A 21,542-nucleotide genomic window follows, 5' to 3' on the forward strand; every position below is an offset into this window, starting at 1 on the left:
TTTCCGGTTATACCATTCTACAACGTTCGAAAAATATTATTTCGTATGTCGTAATACTAATGTACGAAAAATACATCTCATTCATTCTGGCTCAGAGCGATCTTTTGATAAACTCCGCCTTTATTTTCAGTTCCTACAGATTTTCTCAGTTTCGTAACACGGATGTACAAAAATGATTTCTTGTGAACATTCTGTCGAGCCGGACCGATAGAGCTCTCATAGAGGCAACGAAATAACATGTATTGTGTCGTGTTGTGCGGCTTGAAGGAAGTAAATGTTCCCGTTTACCTTACCTTACCAAACAGTCCCAAGCCGTGGTGTGGCCTTTGCTGTACGTAAGAGTCGTCTCCATTCCACTCGGTCCATGGCTGCAGTTCGCCAGCTCTGCAGTCTGCGTAGGGTCCGCAGGTCGTCTTCCACCTGAAAATGTTCCCGTCTCCGTGTCGAATAGAAGCAGATTGTTGCGTGTTTGAAATTGCCTATGGTAGACATGAGCATGAAGGTGGAAATTCTGCTGTGATGTCAAACTATAAACGTTTTGTTTTAAGATGCAATAGCGTAAGTGCTGCAATTCTGTTATCTGCTACCATCCAGCACGAGAACAAGTATAAATTACAACCAGCCCTTCTCAGGGCCACCAACACGTTCTTGAGGCAATGTGAAATTTTTCTCGGCTTGCAAATGCTGAAATTTGCGGTTTTCCGTCTGTTACACATGATGAAAAATCTTAACTACTTCAATCACATAATTGTAGAGCACCAAAAGGTGCTATTAAATTTCACAACAGTAACAACACTGGCAAGTTTGTTCAATTATCATTATTTCGTATATCCATTCGCCGATTATTCTAATTCTCCCGTTTTTTAGTAGAATCGCCTGCCACTTCCAATAATTCTGCAGCTACCGAAAATTCCATAACAGCCGCCAGTTCGACAGGTGCCTAAGTATCAACGCCCAGCGCGATCAGCCAGAAATTGAAACCCGGCTTTTCTTTCTCGTCAGAAGAATTCGATTGTCTTTCAAAACACAAAACTGTACGTGTTAGGTAGAATGCTGCGTGTGCGAGAGCTTTATCGGTCCGGCTGCCAACATGAAATGAAATTGATATTTTGTGCATTCGCATTACGAACCAGAGACAGGAAGAAACTTGAAATAAAGGCGGAGTCTTGTACCTGTAAGACTCCGCCTTTATTACAAGTTCTTTTCAGTTTGTTTCTGGTTCGTAAGTTACAACATTGCCCTAAAAAATTTCAGGAACAGAAAGCGACCTCGAGTAAACAACAACAACAAATGGTTTACAAAGTCAGATCGGTTGTATCCGTTAGTGTCGACTGTGCTTGTGAAGAGAGGTGGTGATTGGTTGCTCGGTATGATTTAGACAATCGATGTTATTTATCAACTTTTCAATAGTGTATCTCAAACAATAGGTTATTTTTGTTACATACATTTAACCGTTGAAGAATTTCTGATCGGTTGATGCCAAAACCTCGAAATTCTGTAAAGAAATGACTGATATATAAGCGCTCAAAACCTGACCACTTTTCCCTGGTTTTCCCTGGTTGAATTACTAGATTTTCAAATTCAGGTGCCTAACTTCGATATAGACGTTAGTCAACGTCAAAAAAAGTGAAATCATAGAAATGACTTTTAATTTCAACTTCAATCCTGAGCAAGGCCGCAAACATTGAAATAGTACAATATCAAATTTAAATGATGTTGAGGCCACATAATTTGATCGTAGCTATAGTTTTAAACAGTCTGCGGGTTACGCTTCTTTCTATAGCTTTCAAACCACATGCTTTCAAACCACATGTTTAAACATTATGAAATTCATTGTTTGAGGGTTTAAAAGCCCATTAATTTAAATTCAACTATAGTTAATCCTTCTGCCACAGAATCGGGCAAAAAAATATTTTTTTGAGCTTCTGCTCGTACTATCTTTATTCACTAAAGACATGAGACTAACTTACAATTCTTGTGACACTCTTATATATAGCTTCTCAGCGAGTGTTTGTTTATGCTTTCTGTTTATGCTTTGTATAAATCAAAAGATAGTGCTGGTGCAGACTAAACATTACTGTTGAGATATAGTTTATTTGCATTCTGGAAATTCTGATTTATGCTGATTTGGTGACGATGATGGTGGTCCTGATGAGATAAGATGGCCTGCCGGATACTGGTGACGTGTTCTGCTTAACTCTTCCCCTCTTAAGTAACTTTGTTCTCAATTTTTTTTTAATAGGGGGGGGGGGGTTAATGTTTGTAATGATTTATTTATGTACTAATATCTATTCAGAATTAATATTGTGTGCTCTGCCACAAATGGTGACATATCAACACTATTATATATATTTGTACGCTTTTTTATATTATTGAATGTTATTAGCTTTCGCAGTTAAGTTAATGTAATTGTAGGAAAATTATTAAGCCTACTTGTCAAGGAGAAAAAAAGGAATAAAACAAAACTTAAATTAAACTTTAAACTATCTTACTGACTATAAAGTGAACTAAGTGAGCTGTTGATAATTTGGCTTGACATATTTTCTAATGTTTCTACATTAGTGAGCCTATGTAGCTCGTTCGCGCCCAGGGAGGACGCTGCAAAATCATTTTCAAAAGTTTATTCTGAATCCTTTGAAGTGTCTTCGTCCTGGTTGCACAACAACTTGTCCAGATGGGAACTGCATATAACATTGCTGGCCTAAAAATTTGTTTGTAAATTAACAGTTTATTCTTGAGACAAAGTCTAGAATTCCTGTTGATAAGAGGATATAAACATTTGATATACTTATTGCACTTTGACTGGATATTTTCAATGTGCTCCTTGAAAATAAGATTCTTATCATAAATTAGCCCTAAGTATTTAACTTGATCAGACCAATTTAAGACCACACCGTTCATCTTAATAACGTGGCTATTGGTGGGTTTGAGAAATAAAACTCTTGGCTTATGAGGAAAAATAATTAACTGTGTTTTAGAAGCATTAGGGGAAATCTTCCATTTCTGCAAGTATGAAGAAAATATATCTAAACTTTTTTGTAGCCGACTGCATATAACACGAAGGCTTTTTCCTCAATTCGCGGGGCCACTCTCATCAACCGACCATCCGATAGCTGCACTTTCTGCTCCAAAACTCATCAACTTCAGGAAAGGAGAAACTATCAACCCGTATCGATCTGAAAAAGGTACAACACAGTGCACTACTTCACAGTCAGAACCGGAAAATACTGCTCCGCTGCTAGATCCTATGCGTCCACCGATTGTCAGACTAACGGAGCAATTCGCTGCTGGTGACAAACGCTATCTGAAAGCACGGCTGCGTGATCACAAAATTATGGATACGGTACGAACTTTCCTTGCTTTCCTGCATGATCAGCCAATAACGGTATGCATTCGAGGAATCACCAAAATTAGTGCATCGGTGATGCTGGCAGCTGAAGGACTACCTGATACTGACTCAAACCTGCTACGTGAAATTTTCCTGGACGTACATGAAGAACTGGGAATATCACGCGATGACGCTTTAGCAGACCTGCAGTCTCATCGGACATCGTTATCCAGTGAACGAACACACCGCCTACAACAACTAAGAGAAAGCACCGACAAATTTTACAAACCGAGTTTTCGGAAATAACGACCCCTTTCGATGAGAAAGAAGAAGACTTACAGGTAACACTCACCAACCCTCGAACATCGTCAACCACCATATCCCCAAAAATTTCTTCACCAACACAAAATGCGACTGAAACTTTGGTTTATTGTCAAAATTTCAATCGCATGAAAGGCCCAGCCAAAATGAAACAAATTTACAACAATCTTTTAGGCTCATCCTTTTCAGTCATATTGGCGACTGAAACAAACTGGGATGAAAGTGTCAAAGTGAAGGAATTTTTGGAAATATGTTTAATGTATTCAGGAATGACAGGAATCTTCAAGAATCCGAAAAGAAGTCAGGCGGAGGAGTCCTCATAGCGGTCTCTGTGAATTTTAATTCAGAAACTGTTGCTGCACCTAAATTCAAAGAATTAGAGCACATTTGGATAAAATCGCACATAGCAGGTGAAACACACGTATTCGCCTCTGTGTACTTTCCTCCACATAACGCTAATAAAATTACGTATGAAAAGTTTTTTAATTGCGCGGAAAAAAATTTATCTGAACTACCTCCAGAAGTGAAAGTTCACATCTATGGGGACTTCAATCAAAACACCGCTGACTTCATCTTGGACCCTGAAAACGAAAGCATCCTACTCCCAGTCGTTGGAGATAACATCACTTTGCACTTCATGTTTGACGAAATTGCTAAACTAGGTTAGAACCAGATGAACCATGTAAGAAACCGTGAAAATTGCTATTTGGACCTACTCTTAACGAATATCCATGAAGATTTCTGTGTGACCGAATCAGTTAACTCACTGTGGAAAAACGAAAATTTTCACACAGCAATTGAATATTCTTTATTTCTACATGAATATCAAAGACCCAACGACTGTGAGTATGAGGAAGTCCTTGATTTCAAACTCGCGAACTATGCAAATATTAAAAACAAATTAAACTGTGTCAATTGGCAACAAATTTTTAGAGATGAAGGAAATGTCGAATCATCTGTTAGCGTCTTTTACAAAATTCTGTACAACATCATCTCTCAAGAGATTCCATTGAAGAAAAAATGACGCCACGCTTACTCTAAACATCCAGTCTGGTTTAACTAACAAATAAAAAATTTAAAAAACCGCAAACAAAAAACCCACAAATTTTCAAAAAACACAATAGCAGTGAAAATCTAGCAATTTACTTGGAAATATGTGATCAACTGAACTTTGCAATCAGTGATGCATTTGAAGATTTCAATGCAAAAACTGAACTAGAAATTAAGTCTTGTCCAAAGAACTTCTTCAATTACGTCAAAACAAAACTAAAATCAGACAATTTTCCATCAATAATGCAACTCGATGGACATGTTGGTGATAACTCGGAGAAAAATTGCAATCTCTTTGCAAAATTTTTCCAGGTAATCTATACCACATTTTCCGAAGAAAATCGCGACCGCGAATATTTTGCATTTTATCCGGAATATCCAAGAAACATTGGTGTCAACCAACTTCAGGTACAGGATGTTTTGCAGGGTCTGAGAAATTTAGACCCTTCCAAAGGACCTGGACCTGACGGAATACCTCCAGCACTCATGAAAAATCTTTCGAAGGAACTTACATCTCCTTTGTTCTGGCTGTTCAATATGTCGTTGGAAACTGGAGTCTTCCCAAATATATGGAAAAGCTCATTTTTAGTGCCTATTTTCAAATCTGGGCGTAAATCTGACATACGTTATTATCGTGGAATCGCTATTATCTCTTGCATACCTAAACTCTTTGAGGCAATTGTCAATGAAAAGATATTTGCTCAAGTCAAAAATCGAATAACTGACAAACAACACGGCTTCTTCAAAGGCCGCTCTACATCCACAAATTTACTTGAATTCGTAGATTACTCATTGAATGTAATGGATAATGGAAACCATGTTGAAGCTCTTTATACAGACTTTAGCAAAGCATTTGATCGTATTGACATACCAATGCTACTTTTTAAACTGCAAAAAATTGGAATTGAGTCTGGCCTCCTGAAGTGGCTTGAATCATATTTAACAAACAGGCAACAAATAATAAAATTTAATGGAAAAAAATCAAATCCCATTCAAGTTACTTCAGGTGTTCCCCAAGGCTCCCACTTAGGACCACTCCTTTTCATTTTGTACGTAAACGACATTTCCTTCATCCTCAAAAATATTAAAGTTCTAATATATGCCGACGACATGAAGCTGTTTTTGGAAATAAAAAGTCAAGAAGACATCAATGTATTTCAGAATGAAATCCACACATTTTACATCTGGTGTAAGAAAAGTCTACTTGAAGTAAATGTAAAAAAATGCAATGTAATATCCTTTAGCAGAAAATTAACAACGCCCAAAATTGTAATTGCATTAGGGGATCAGAATGTGAAGAAATGTGATAAAGTTAGGGATTTAGGAATAATCTTAGATTCTGAACTTAATTTCATCGACAACTATAACACTATCATACACAAGGCAAACAACATGTTAGGGTTCATCAAACGCTTCTGCTACAATTTTCAAGACCCGTACACTATCAAAACTTTGTATATTGCCTATGTGAGGTCAATACTGGAATACTGTAGCATTGTGTGGTCTCCTCGTCCTGGCGTACATGAAGAAAGAATAGAATCAGTACAAAAGCAATTTCTACTATATGCTCTTCGTAAGCTAGGTTGGACCGCACATCGTCTTCCGTCATATGAAGCACGCTGCATGTTGATTGACATTCAAACATTAAAAGAACGGCGAGGGTACGCGATGGCTTCATTTGTAAACGATATCGTTTCGCAGAACGTTGACTCAGCAGTACTACTTTCTAAATTGAACTTTTATGCACCCATTCGACAACTTCGACACCGTAGTTTATTTGCTCTTAACCATCATCGTATGGAATACACAAAAATGGACCTATGAATAGTATGATGAATTCTTATAATCAACACTGCGAAGCCATTGACTTTACGATGTCCCGGTATAAACTGAACAGTATTTCAAGTCCTTGAGGCTGAGGACACAAAATTAATTTGTTTTATGTTCGTGTATAGTTTAGAAATTATTGTCACCAGTCTACATATATGATTGACGAAATAAATAAATTTTGCGGAAACGCTTGTATCGTCACAAAACAGAGATTTCTCACAACCTGGTGGTAAATCAGGAAGATCAGAAGTAAAAATGTTATATAAGATTGGGCCCAAGATACTCCCCTGAGGCACACCAGCTCTAACAGGCAATCGATTAGAATTACCATTTAGATAGTTACCCTGAAGAGTGCGGTCAGTTAAAAAACTTTGTATCATTTTTGTGAGGCGAAAATCAAACTGCTCATTTGGAAAAATTTAGTTCTCAATAATATGTGTTATCATTCTATTAAGAATTATTCTTTCAAAAAGTTTGCTAATAGAGGAAAGTGAACTAGCTGGTCGATAACTTGATGCCTCAGCTGGATTCTTTTCGAGTTTTAAAATTGGAGTGACTTTGGCATTTTTTCATTTCGTAGGAAAATGTACTAGTGCAAAGCATCAGTTAAAAATTTTTACCAAGAAATTTAAAGAGTTTTCGGGAAGTCTTTTGATGAGGATATAGAAAATCCCATCATCTCCTGGTGCTTTCATGTTTTTGAACTTATTGAGAATAGTTCGCACCTCATTCAAGTTTGTTTCCAATACCTCTTCAGAAAGAAATTCTTGGGTGGTGATCTGATCATACTTTTGGTTCATTTTATTTTCAATACTACGTTCAAATTGGAGTTATGAACACTCTCAAACTGTTGAGCAAGTTTTTGAGATTTTTGTTCATTCCTTAGAAAAATGCAATCACCATCTTTAAAGACTGGAATGGGCTTTGAAGGTTTCTTAAGAACCTTCGAAAGCTTCCAGATAGGTTTTGAATAAGGTTTTAGTTGTTCAACTTCTCTCATGAAATTCTCATTTCGCAAGAGAGTGAATCTATGTTTAATTTCCTTTTGTAATTCTTGAAAAATAATTTTCAAAGCAGGATTACGAGATCTTTGGCATTGTCGTCTCCGTATGTTCTTCAAACGTATAAGAAGTTGAAGTTCACTGTAAATAAATGATGCATTAAATTTCACTCGAGCCTTAGGAACTGATAAATTCCGGGCATTGAGAATTAAGCTGATAAAATTTTAATGCTCCGTCAATTTCAGCACTATTTTGTAAAATAATATCATCATTCAAATTCTCTTCGATCGTAGAACGATATCTATCCCAATCAGTCTTGTGATAATTTAACACAGACCTAGTGGGATTTAAAATAGTTTCATGGGAAATAGAAAATGTTATGGGAAGATGATCAGAATTAAAGTCAGCATGGGTTAATAAATCACTGATGAATGACTTTGATTTGTTAGTACCAAATCAATTGTAGATAAATTCCTAATAGAAGAATAACATGTAGGACCATTTGGAAATAAAACTAAATAAAATCCTGCCGAGCAATCATTAAACAATATTTTTCCATTGGAATTGATTTGAGCATTATTCCAGATCGATGTTTCGCATTAAAATCACCGATGATAAATAATTTAGAATTATTTCTCGTGAGTACATCGAGTTACAGTTCAGCAAAGCGGACATTACCTGCAGCATGGATTGTTGTAGGTAATCAATCTTCTCGGGTGTTGGAGTACCTAAATCAATACTGGCTGACTTTTCAGCACCAAACACGAATGGTTTGTTACTGTTTGAATTTGAAATATTACCTAAAAGGACACTGACATATGAACAGCCTGGTGTTGCCTGAACAGTCCTGTTCTGAAATTTGTTATCTGAATTTAAATTATTACCTACAGACATATCTGCTAATGAAAGTGCTGGTGATGCCTGAACAGTATTGAAAGTCTTTTGATTAGCCACATTGACAACAGGTTGTTTAGAATACGTTGTCTGGAAGCAATAATTTTGGACCTTACAGGACTATTAAAGAAATTAGATTTGTGATTTCCCCCACAATTTACACATTTGAAACTATTAGTGGTCTCTTTCACGGGGCAGATATCTTTCGTGTAACTAGTGTCACCACAAATCATACATTTTGCTGCCATATGGCAGTTTCGAGTTTCATGACCATAGGCTTGACAATTTTGACATTGCGTAAGTATTTACTTTGGTACGATCAAAATGTACTAAGTAATTTTCCTGGTGTATTCCAGTTTGATTAATTTTGGCATTTGCCTTTCGTTTCATCAAAATTACTTGGTTTGGGGTAGCAATACTCAGAGAGAGATATACGAAGAGAGTGTTGTGAGCCAAACGAACATGTCAAAATTCGAGCCAAACGAACAAGAAAGGTAACACATTGAAAGGTATTGCAATAAGGTTCTATAAAAATATATTTATTTTTACACGTTATTCATGTTCTATTGCTAAAACATGAATTGAGAATGCTCCAAAGTTGCTTCATCACAGTGATTTTTAACTGGTGGTTCACAAACCCTTTGTATGGTCTACAGAATAATGATAAAAGTATATAAAATTAAACATAAACATAAAATTTAACACCTTCACGGTTTTTGTGATGCACTTTATTATTCCCCAGGACTTCCACCGTCACCATCAGCTATACGAGCCGAATTAAAAAGTTAGTCTACATTGCGCTTTGAGAAGAGATCTGGCACCTCTGATATGTGAAACCTAGTTGCCAAATCAGCGGTTTTTTTCATCGGGGCAAAACCAAGTGATTCCTCTGACAAACAATCTTTAATTTCTTCAATAGTTTGATCATTTGAAAGACCTTTCAAAACAGCCTTGAAAGGTCTCTCGTTTTTGGCATCAAAAGAATAAAATTTATACATCTTTTCGGTCAAATACTGTGAAAGATGTTTATGGCCATCGCTTAAAAATTTGCTACAAATACAACAATAGGTGGAACTTTAACCTTCTTCATAACGGCTTTATTATTGAGAAGTTTGAAATTCTTGATCCCCAACGGAAGAAAGAATATCATACCTGTTAGTCGAAATTTCAGTGTCACTTGTAGGAGATGCCTCACGTTTCCTTGAATCCGCATCAAAGCGAGTTTTTTTATTTCTTCCAGGCATAACTGGAAAACTTCACTTCACTTTCACTTCACTATAGAATTTAAGTAGAAATATCTTAAACCAAAATTACTCACTAAACACTCGTTAACGTTAAAAACAAATTTATTACTTTGCGTTTCAACAGGTAGTCTTTAAAAAGATTGCCTGTTGAAAGCGAAAAACAAAATTTTAATATCTCTCGGTAGTCTATGACTTAGCCTCGAGCTGTTGGTAAAATGCGACCGTACTGTAGGACAGTTCAAGTCGATCTGTTGTCCTCAAAGTTGAACGGTTCGAAAAGGCGATGACATATTGATGAATGATTCGATTTCCTTCTTTCGTTCTTCTGATTAATCTGTGGTTGCTGTTTCCTGGTGCGTGATGATGAGGTCATCCTTTTCGGTGGTAGAAGTGTTTATTGTTGTAAGTGCAATGTGTTTGTTTTCGGTGCTTGGTATATCAATTTTTGTGTTGATTATTGTCTTTCTGGAAAGATAGAAGTATATCCCTATCACAGAGATGATTGAAATTACCGTTAATCCTCCGAATGATCCGAATACACTGAAGTCGCTTTTTACACGGGGGATACATGCCGCGTAAAATAAAACCGCGTCAAAAAACCGCGTAAATTCCGGAATCCGCGTAGAAAAACCGCGTAAATTCCGGAATCCGCGTGAAAAAACAGCGTTAATTCTGCATTCCGAGTGAAAGGAAACCGAAATCCGCGCAAAAAAAATACCGCGTAAATTCCGGAATCCGCGTAAAAAAAACCGGGTAATTTCCGGAATCCGCGTAAAAAAACCGCGTAAATTCCGGAATCCGCGTAAAAAGAAACCTGCGTAAAAAAACCGCGTAAAAAGCGACCTTAGTGTATGTTGTTTTTCCATGTTAGTGAATTATTCTCTAGTTTTAGTATTTCAAGTTTCTCTCGGTGCTCCAGTGTTAGATTTTGTAGATAATCTGCGGGAGGTGAATCAAATATGTCTGTTTCGGTTACCAATAAGCCAGTTGTGGGGTGATACGGTCGTCCAGGTATAATAGCTTCGAAATTAGAGAATAGTTCTCCGTTGATTTGTATGTCGCAGTCTTCGAATTGGATTAGAAATGAGCCATTCAGCTGCTTATTTGAATTGCTGCAATTAACTGAAATTTCTACGTGTGCGTCATTGATTAGAATAGAGGCGTCGTTGATTCGTTTGACTAAGCCTCTTGAGTAGACTTTTTCGAAGGTGCAATTCGAATGTTGTCCTCGTATGAGTCGGTCTATGCAGTTATTGGGTAATATTAGAGAGGTGGTTTCGCACAGTTAGTAGCTGCTTTGGTCCTCGCATGGTTGTTTTGATTCATGAACATGCGTAAGGTTGCGCATGAGGTAATTTCGTGACAACAAAACTCGTCTGTTGTTCTTAATAATAGAGTCTACATAATCGTATTCATAGACGTCTTTTGAAAACTGTGGTACTTTTAGAATGTATACTAATGTGAGTATTGTTTAATGTTACTTGTGCTGTAGATTGTGAGAGTAATCTTTCAAATGATGACACGAAAATATCGTGTCTGCTTAAGAATGTGGCGATTGTGTTGAAGTCTCGCATGGATAGTAACTTGCTGCTTGGGATGCCATGTTTTGCCATCAAGATCGCTTCTTCTAGTGTTTCTATCTGGTCTTGAAGTGAGTCTAGGTTAGATAGGATCATAAGATGATTGAATTCGAGAGAATTGAATCATCTTATTCAATTCTCTTGAATTCAATCATCGAGATTGGTGATATCTGTGACCTCTTGTACTCTTTTGCTGATAGCTTGATTTATCATGACTTGTTTGTTGTTCCGTGTGATGAGGGAGTTGAGCGTCATGTTGATGATGCGTAGGTCGTCAGCGTCTGGACTGCCTGCTACCCATTTCCATACTGTTCCTATTGTCTCCCATCTCTTATGTCTTGTTACAAAGGGTTTTAATTTAAGAAAGGTTTCGTACAATTTATAATTTTTGATTTGCATTAATTCGTACAAAGGATCGGTTTAAGGGTTTGCCTGAATTTCTTCATTGACATTAGCTATCGTATAACCTATCTGCACCAGCTCTATTGGATGTACTATTCTTATATATCCTGTTTTGAATTTAGCTTTGCCAAAAGGTATGATTGCTAGTGGATCATTCGTGAGGTCGTGTATGTGGATGTTGGCGTATGCGATTGACACGCAGAAGGCGAGTCTGTGAAAAAAAGGAGTGGTATTATGATTTTTGTTCTATAGTGTCTCGCCTAAGGTTTACTTTATGAATTTTCCTATTAGAATCGATGACGTACGTGTCATGATTTTCCTTAATCTTTATTATATTATATCTGCTTTTTCTTTTGTTATTCGAGCTTGTTTTCTCATATGCGTATGTATCTGATAGAAAGGTTTTATAATTCTTTGGTGTTATTTTACTTTCCTTATTTTTAAACTTTCTTTTTGTTTAGCGAATTCCTCAAATGTTAAGTTATCTGTGTTTTCTCCTATGTAAATAGCCTTAGGTGTTTGTTTGGTAAAGAAATGTATGGAACTGTTATACTTGTGTGCAGCCTCCTGAATGAGGTTATTAACTGTAATATCTGGATTGAGTGCTTTTATACACCTTGCTATTTCTCTAATTGTTGAGTGGCATCTTTCGACTTGTCCGTTTGTTTCTGATCTGTGAACAGGTGTTTTGAAAATTTGAATTCCTAGATACTTGATGCGTTGTTCTATTACATTTGAGACAAATGAACTTGCATTATCAATAACAATCTGCGACGGTACGTCCCAGTTATGAAGAAGCTGTATCAGAACTTCCCCTACGTCTTGTATCGATTTTGATTTTACCGGTCTTATTTTTAGAAATTTGGAAAATTTATCTAAGGAAGATATGAACAAAAATTTTGCATTATAAACAAATATGTCGATATGAATAATATCACCAGGGTATTTTGGCATTGGTGTTTTTACTGGTATGTATGGTTGTGGTTTACGTTCGTATTTCTCAGTTCTGCAAATTTCACAAGTATTGACGTAATTTTAAATCAATTTGTTCATTCTAGGGAAGTAATATGTTTTCAAGAGCTGAAGTGAATTTTCTTTGGCGTTACGGTGAGCGAAATTGTGCGTGTTTCTAATTTCTTCAAGTTGTCGTTCTGCCTCGCCTCTTCTATGTCTTCCACCCTTTTTTGGGAAAATCGAGCTTTGACAATTTTGGGGTTAAAGTTTTCTTTGTAAATTTCTTGAATTCGACCCATAGTAGGTTCGTCGGTTAAAATTCTGTTAAGAATTCTAGGGATTAGGTATTCTTTCAATTTTTGTTGTAGGAAATCATTTGTGAAATGGGGTTCTGTAAAAATATGCCTCTGATAATATTCAAATGGTCGGTTCTGTTCAAAGCTAGAGTTTCTTCCTATGACGAAAATAATTTGATTGCGGAAGACATTTATCGGGGCTTCTGTTGAGGGTATATAGGAACTGTCATCATCTTCGGCCGAGTGCTGTGTTGGGGTTAGTGAATTAATTTGGATGCGGGATAGGGCGTCTGCTACTACGTTGGATCTCCCAGGTTTATAGTGCATTTCATAGTCATGCTCTTCTAGAAATGCTTTCCATCGCTTCAGCTTGGCGTTGTTATTTTTGGGTGATAGAGTAAATGTTAGCGGGAGATGGTCAGTGTAAATTTTTAGTTTAGCTCCGTATATGAAATTCCTGAGTGTGTGTAGTGCCCAAACGACAACAAGCATTTCCTTTTCGTTTGTAGCATAATTTTCTTCCGTTCTGGAAAGCGTTCTAGATATAAAGGTGATCGGTCGCTCTCCATCATGGAATTTCTGAGATAGCACAAATCCGAGTGCTTTATCCGACGCATCGGTGGTCAAGATAATAGGTTCCTTAAAATCTGGATATGCCAATACATCGTTCGAGGATAATATTTCCTTCAAAATTTGGAAAGATTTTTTAGCCTCTGTGTCAAAAGTAATTGGGAAACTTTTCGATTGATTTTTAGGAATTTGGCGATGGCTATCTTCCCCTCTTAATAGTTTTGTCAAGGGCTTCGTAATTTTTGCGTAGTCTCTCACAAAACGCCTGTAATAGCCAGAGAGTCCTAAAAAGGCTCTTAAATCTTTAAGATTTTTTGGATCGGGGTATTTTTGTATACATTCCACCTTTTTCATGTTGGGTTTCAACTCCACTTCGGTCTTCAAGAATTCTGATTTGTCTGGCTGGATTTTGAAGTTGGCCTTTTGTAGGGTTTCGAAAACACTTTTTAAATTGTCTAAGTGTTTTTCAAAAGTTTTCCCGAAAATGATTATGTCATCTATATAGACATGGCAAATTTTGCCAATTTGTTCTCGTAGGATGTCGTCCATGACCCTTTGGAAAATTGAGGTTGCGTTTTTCAGTCCTAACGGCAATCGTACGAATTCATATTTGCCGTTATTTACAGAGAAAGCGGGTTTTTCGACGTCTTTCTTTGTCATTGGAATCTGATAAAAGCCAGATGCTAGATCCAATGTTGTAAAATATTTATTATTTCCCAAGTTTCCCAAGACCGTTGAGGTATCAGGAATGGGATACCTGTCACCGATCGTTTTTGAATTTAGTTTTCGGTAGTCTATTACCATCCTATACTTCTTTTCGTTGGAGGCGTCCATCTTCTTTGGAACGATCCATACAGGGGAATTATAGGGGGATTTTAAAGGTTTTGTGATGCCATCATTTAGCATTTTTTTTTATTTGTTTATTAACTTCTGCTTTCAAGGCCTGTGGGTATGGGTATGTTTTGCTACCTACTGGATTTTCGTCGGTGGTGCGAATTTCTGCATTAATTCTTGTTGTGAAAGGCAATGTTTCATCAGGTGGTTGGAATAAATTTTTAAAGTCTTTGAGAAGTTTTTTAGGTTCAGATTTTTGATATTCTGGGAGGTGTTCATCTCGAATCTCGATCTGGTTTACCTCCTCGAATTTTTGCTGTAGTAGGTTAATGGTGTGTCGATTTTTTATTATTAGTTTTTCCTTTGCGGTGTCAATTACAGCTCCTAGTTCTAGTTCTAGTTCTAGTTACGCTCAGTATCGTGCCCTATAATTGCGTCGAAGGATTTCAATTCTGCAAGATGATAAAACTTTACGTCTATGTCTGAGTATGGTCGGAAAAATTTAGCTTTTGAAAATTTGTCGATTTTTATGTCTCCTTCAACTGAAGAGGCGTTAAAGGGCTTTCTGTGTTGTGGGAGACTCGTGCATACTTTGGATGAACATAATTTTTGTTCGATCCTGTGTCCACTAAGATTCTCAGAGGTGTACTCGCGTTGCCATGATAAAGAAAATAAGGCAACGTGGAATTCATCCTAAAAAATTGAGCTCAGCTTCCTCCTCTTCAGGTTCCTCACCTCGTTGGGCTTCCATTATTCTGATGTACCTTTCAAAAGTTTGTGATGATTCGGGGTAATATTCTTCATCTTCTGATGGGGCATAATCTGAGCGTTCATTAATTATGTCTTCAGGCTCAGGTTCTTCGTACTTATTTGTATAAATGTTAAACATTCCCTGTCTTTTGAGTGGGGTCCTCGCTGGTCTGACCTATGTGGCCTGTTACCATAGTTGACGTTATTTGTTCGGATGGAAGCATCTACTTCCATCCGTTCTGGTGTGTTTTTGAATGGGTTGTGAGTTGTTATTGGGAGTTTTTGCTGTTGATTAAATTGCCTGAATGGTTGAGGTTGGAAGGGTTGATTAAAGTATGGTGGTGGTGGCATTGGTCTTGGATGATATTGTGGTTGTGGAATTGGTCGTAGTTAATATTGTGGGTTTGGTCTACATGAATTCAAATTGTTAGGTGGTATTGTTAGTGCTGGAAGTTTGGGAGGAAGTCTAGGGGGCAAGAATGGTATCAAGTTCCTTGGAACCTGCAGTACTAACATGCTAGGTCTGATCATTGTGGATCTGAACTCTGCGTTTTGATCCTTAATGCAGTAGCTGTACGCGGCAGCTAATGATGTTGGTTGATAGTTTCTGATGAATTTGCTCAGCTCACCATCGAGGCCTCTAGTGAAAGCGTCAGTAGCTTTCCTATTGTATGACTCGATCAACGCCTTTGATGCTTCTAGATGACTGAATCTTTCATCGGTTTTAATATGATTCGCAATTAGAGAAAGCAATCTATTAGCTTCGTCGTAAAACTGCTCGAGGGTTTTACCTTTCTGTGTCGTATGCGACAACTGGTAGTCGAGTGTTTCCAAATCTCTTTTCTCTCCATAATAGGTTGTTAAAGCTTTCTTAATTAATCTTAATTAGTGTTCACGTTTGAGGCTACTAGGGCATCTTTTACCTCGCCTCTAATTTTGCTTCTTATAGTCTTGCAGACCATACGGTATTTATTCTGAGCCTCTATGGGGCTTTGATGGTTAGTCTCATAGAGATTGATGATGCTTTGAACATCGTCAATCCAACTATTCAATTCTCTTGACTCGCCGGTAAACGTTGGCAAATCTTTAACTAAATCTTGGAATCTTTCAATCGAGTCCGTGTTTACACGAGCTCCTTCTCTTTCAAAAAGATGTAGCGGTGGGTCGCTGTAGTCCGGTCCCGGAAGGGGAACGGCTGCTGCTTCTAGAGCGGCAATTCTATTATTTATATCTTATTTATTTCATTTACAAATTTACCAACAGGCAGATATTACCCTAATGGTCACTAATACATTAATACATTGTAATACGAAGCAATGAAACAAATTTAGATCGAAGGACACGAGCAGTTAGGCGAAAATCGAACACTTTTGAAACACGGTTAAAAGCTCTTTGAAGACCAATAATGGCACTGTTTGCGCTGTAGTTGGTGCGGCGAAACGGAATATGCAGTAGTGATGACCTACGTAATGCTCTTGTGGGTGCGCTTATATTGATCTGACGAAGGATATTCGGACAGTCAATTCTACCTGTTAGAGTATCGGATACTACCATGGCGCGTGCTGTTTCTCGGCGTAGTTGAAGCGTGTCGATATGAAGAAGCTGACAGCGATTCTCGTATCGAGTATTTCGTAAAGGCTGCCTCCATGGAAGCAATCGGAGCGCAAAGCGAGTGAATCGACGCTGGATGCTTTCGATTCGGTGAATAGAGTTGTTATAGTAAGGAACCCAGACTGGACAGCAGTATTCCAGACAGGACCGAACCAATGAATTGTACATAGATACCAGGCAGTGGATGTTTCTGAAGTCGCGTGTCATTCGAAAAATCAGTCCCTACTGCCTGGAGGCTTTCGCGATGATAAATGAGACATGTTGCTTAAAGGTGATCTTAGTATCGAGAATAATTCCGAGATCTTTCACATGGTCGACACGTTGTAATTGAACACCATTTAGATTGTACTCGAAATGCAGAAGATTATTCTTCCTAGTAAAAGAAATCAATAGGCATTTGCTAGGATTAAGTACCATGCGATTTAGTTCACACCAGTGTAAAAATTCATTTAACTGTTGTTGCAGGAATAGAGCGTCGCTGTTCCTTTAAATTTTGAAGAACAATTTCAGATCATCCGCAAATGCTAGACGGGGACATTTTAATGACTGAATTATGTCGTTGAAGTAGAGTAGGAACATCACCGGGCCCAAATGGCTGCCTTGTGCAATCTCTGAAGTTGCAGAGAAAGACTCAGATATCTCATCGCCAATTTTTACGCTTATCGTCCGTCCCGAAAGATATGATTCCAGCCAACTCAATAGATTGCCAGAGAAGCCATACCGATCCAGTTTCGCAATGGCCATACGATGATTAGTTTTGTCAAACGCAGCGGATAAATCGGTGTAGATCGCGTCGCTTTGAGCTCACTCAACGAAGCTATCGATTACATATCCCGTGAAACAGATCAAGTTCGTCGCACAGGAACGTTTGGGAAGGAATCCATGTTGCTCCTCCGCGATGACGTTCTGGCAATGAGAATATATTGGTCCCATGACCACTAACTCGAACAATTTGGATGTAGCACACAATGCAGATATTCCTCTGTAGTTGTCTATGTTGCTTCGATCGCCTTTCTTATGAACCGGAAACATAAACGCCTGTTTCCAAGCAGAGGGAATCTTCCTAAGGCTAAAGATAGGCGAAACAGATGCGTAAGAGGAGTTAACAGTCCGGAAATGCATTTTTTAGTAATGTGGCGGGGATCCCGTCAGGGCCAGGTGAGTTTGAATGCTTCAACTTAGTGACAGCGGCAGAAATGGCGCGATCGTCAATATTAATCGAGGCGATGGAGCTGCTAGACACGGCGACTTTGTTGGCGGCTGCGAATATCTGCTGGTGGTAAGAGATTCATCGCAAAAAACACTCGAGAATTTTGCAGCTAATAGTCCACAAATAACAGCCGGATTATCTGCTTTCTCGGTAGCTAATTCCATCACTGACGGCAGTCCCGCTTCTTTCCGCTGCACGTAAATGAAGTTCCAGAATTGTTTTGAAACGATTTTCAATTTATTTTCGATTCCCCGTCTGTAATCGGCGTAGCATCGTCTCCTAAGGATCTTGTAATCATGGTTAACTGACCGGTAATGATTCCGCAGAGAAAGCGACCCATTTGCTAAATATTTTTAAAGCCGGCATTTTTAAACCGTTTTAAGCGTCGCAATTCCGAAGACTGACAGGGAAGGTATTTTCGAGGTCGCACTTTCGTTCGGGGTACAAAACGGGCGATCAAACCGAAGACAGTCGAAATATAATCATATACCGCCATATCAACATTGGCAGAATTAAGACTGTTTACCCAGTCGACATTATGCAGTTTTCGTAACAGTGCCTCGTAGTCTGCTCGCTTGAAGTCGTAACGAAACTGATCTTCTGGCTTGTGATAGTCGATGCTACTCAGCTTGTCGAATGTGAGGCTAAGAGCCGGGTGGTGGGTAATTGATTTAACCAGTGGTTCCGGAGCATAGGTTAACCGGGGGGCGATGTCTCTACTGCTGACAAAACAAAGGTCGAGACAGCGTCCGTTCTCGTTTGGATTATTATTTATTTGCTCAAGCATGGCAGCGTTATAACCGTCCAGAAGGTCAAGTGCGCAAGAATGGATGGTGGATTGATCCGGATCGGGGTAAAGGAACCCATTACGAGATGGGACCCAGAATAAACTCGGCAAGTTAAAATCTCCGATTATTACAATCACATCGCACCGTTTCGCTTTGTCGTGAATTGCTAAAACTGATTGGACGTGAGCATCGATAAGTTTTTTATCGCGAGTTCTATCTGGTGGAAAGTAAACAGTGCAAATATATAACTTCCGTCCAGTTAACTGAACCGACACCCAGACTTGTTCAAGGTTTTTTCAGGCCGCGTCAACAATATTCCGGGGCTTCAGACTGCGACGGACAGCAACAAGTACACCTCCACCAGTTTTTTTTTTGACTATTATCGGGGCCACGATCGCAGCGAAAGCCCGCATATTCAGCACCGAACAGATGAGAAGAAAGAGTACGTTCGTCGAGCCAGGTTTCTATTACTGCAATGAAGTCGTAGCAACCATCAGAGAAAGCGAGCATATAATCATCAATGCTAGAATTCATGCCGCAAACATTTGGTAGTACAGATGTAAAGCAGTGGCGCCGGGATACGCGGTGATCGGTTGAGACGAAGAAGTGTCAAGTATTCTAGAATTTAAACACGAACGTTTACGCTTGTCAGGAACGTGAAATGAATGGTACTTAGCTTGTGCGAGAGTCGGCTGACTCTCGCGGTCCAAAATCAAAACATTTGCAGGTGACAAAAGACTATTGGCGAAATCCATCGACCTGTGATTGATTTTGTGCCATTTAAATTATCTAAAATTTTTTGGTTTTTTAAGGAATTCTTTTTTTTTCACTTTTAATATATGCTTATTAAATATAATCACTTTCATTTTCGATAATTCACTTCACTATTTTAATAATGTTGGTAGGGAGTACTTACATAACTATTTAAACTGTTATACCAATCCTGTTACAGTGGTACTTCTTTGAATCCAATCGTCTGCCTTTAACAGTGACGCTTCTGAATTCTGTGGGTTGAGACCAGGCCGTGGTGTTTCCTCCTTTCCGGCACGGCTGTTCAATCCGTTTTTTTTTTCCTGGAGCGAAGGATGAGCTGTCCAGGTGACCCCGGCACGATCCGTACGGCTGCTTACGCGGTCGGGAGAGTTTTTTTGCTTCACAACAAAGAAGTATCCGCGAACTCTTACGTGGAGAACTACACTTGTTGATTCACTTTACACTCACGCTGGTCCCAATTTGAGCGCCACTTAATTATTCTGCCACAGAATCGAACAAAAAAAAATTTTTTGTGCTTCTGCTCGTACAATCTTTATTCACTTAAGACTTAAGACTAACTTACAACTCTTGTGACACTCTTATATATAGCTTCTCAGCGAGTGTTTGTTTATGCTTTCTGTTAATGCTTTGTATAAATCAAAAGATGTGCTGGTGCAGACTAAACACTACTGTTGAGATAAAGTTTAATTGCATTCTGGGAATTCTGATTTATGCTGATTTGGTGACGATGATGAGATAAGATGGCCTGCCGGATATTGTGCCGTGTTCTGCTTAACTCTATGTTCATAGCTACTGAAATATGAGAGCAATTTTCACATTTCGACGCAGCGCCAAAACTAAAAGTTTGATTACAATGAAATTCAATAGCAACCTAAGCGGCAAAAAGACCCTGCATTCGACATCAAGATAGGAAGAATCGGTCAGACCATCTCTGAGAAAAGTGAGTGCGAAAAAAGGTGTACATACATGCGTACACACCCACACACAAACATATACATCTATACATGCATACATGCAGAAAATGCACGATTTGTCGAACTGAGTTGAGTAGTATATAACATTCGGCCATTTGGATCACTTTTCTACCTTTTAAATAGCCAGTGATCGTTAGGAGAAAGTCAATATGTTTACTTTTATCATGTGATTTCACATTTTTATTAACAACGTACAAAGTTACAATCCGATTACAATGAAATTCAATAGAAACCTATGGGGCAACTAGACCTTTCATTTGACACTAATTTTGTGAAAATCGGTTCAGCCATATCTGAGAAAAAAGATAATTTAAAAAGAGTGAGTTCAAACAACCTCAGGATAACTTTTCTGTACATAACTTTTGAACCATATGTTCAATCATAATGAAATTTATAAGTTAAGAGTTTTGGAGACAGCCCGATCATTTGCAACCAGTTTTATTACAATCGGTTATGTGGTTTCCGAGATATTGTTGTTTCGAGATTTTTACATTTTGATACATAACCTTGTAAACTAAAAATCCGATTACAATGAAATTCACTAGCAACCCATGGCGCAACAAGTCCTTTCATTTGCAATTAATTTTATGAAAATCGGTCCAGCCATCTCTGAGAAAAAGGAGTGAGAATAAAACGTTGCACATACACCAGAAACCGGAAGTTGCCATCTTACAATCCAAAATGTTGCCTGAGGTTTCATTTGTATGTGACCCCTTCCTTCCAGAAGAGGGAGGGGTCTCAAACTATCATAGGAACCTTTATCGGTACCAAAAACCCCTAGATACAAATTTTCACGTCGATCGGTTCGGTAGTTTTCGAGCCTATATGGATCGGACAGACAGACAGACCGGACTGCATTTTTATATGTATAGATTATAACATCAATATACATTTATTGGATTGAAGCATTCATGTTAATCTATTTTTAGAAATAAAAGTTTGAATGAGAAAGGCTGGGTCTGACCGCTAGGTGGATTAATTTAGGTTTTTTATCTTTAGTTTTTGTAGTGATAGGTGTAAATCTTTCTAGGAAAAAGGCAAAAACGTGTAAAACGAAATGGCACGGTGTAGAACAAGACCTTACTGTAATTCATTGATTAGGCTAAAACATGATTTTAATTGGGATAGTCA

General features: G+C 38.2%; 1 protein-coding gene across 3 annotated transcripts in view; it reads right to left on the minus strand.

The window, feature by feature from the left end:
• The window catches only part of LOC129726405 (DNA topoisomerase 3-beta), a 297,697-nt gene that overhangs the window by 58,418 nt on the left and 217,737 nt on the right, over nucleotides 1-21,542 (minus strand). The window lies entirely within an intron of this gene.

The sequence above is a fragment of the Wyeomyia smithii genome, chromosome 3 (assembly GCF_029784165.1).
Source record: "Wyeomyia smithii strain HCP4-BCI-WySm-NY-G18 chromosome 3, ASM2978416v1, whole genome shotgun sequence".
In the NCBI taxonomy this organism is placed as follows: domain Eukaryota; kingdom Metazoa; phylum Arthropoda; class Insecta; order Diptera; family Culicidae; genus Wyeomyia; species Wyeomyia smithii.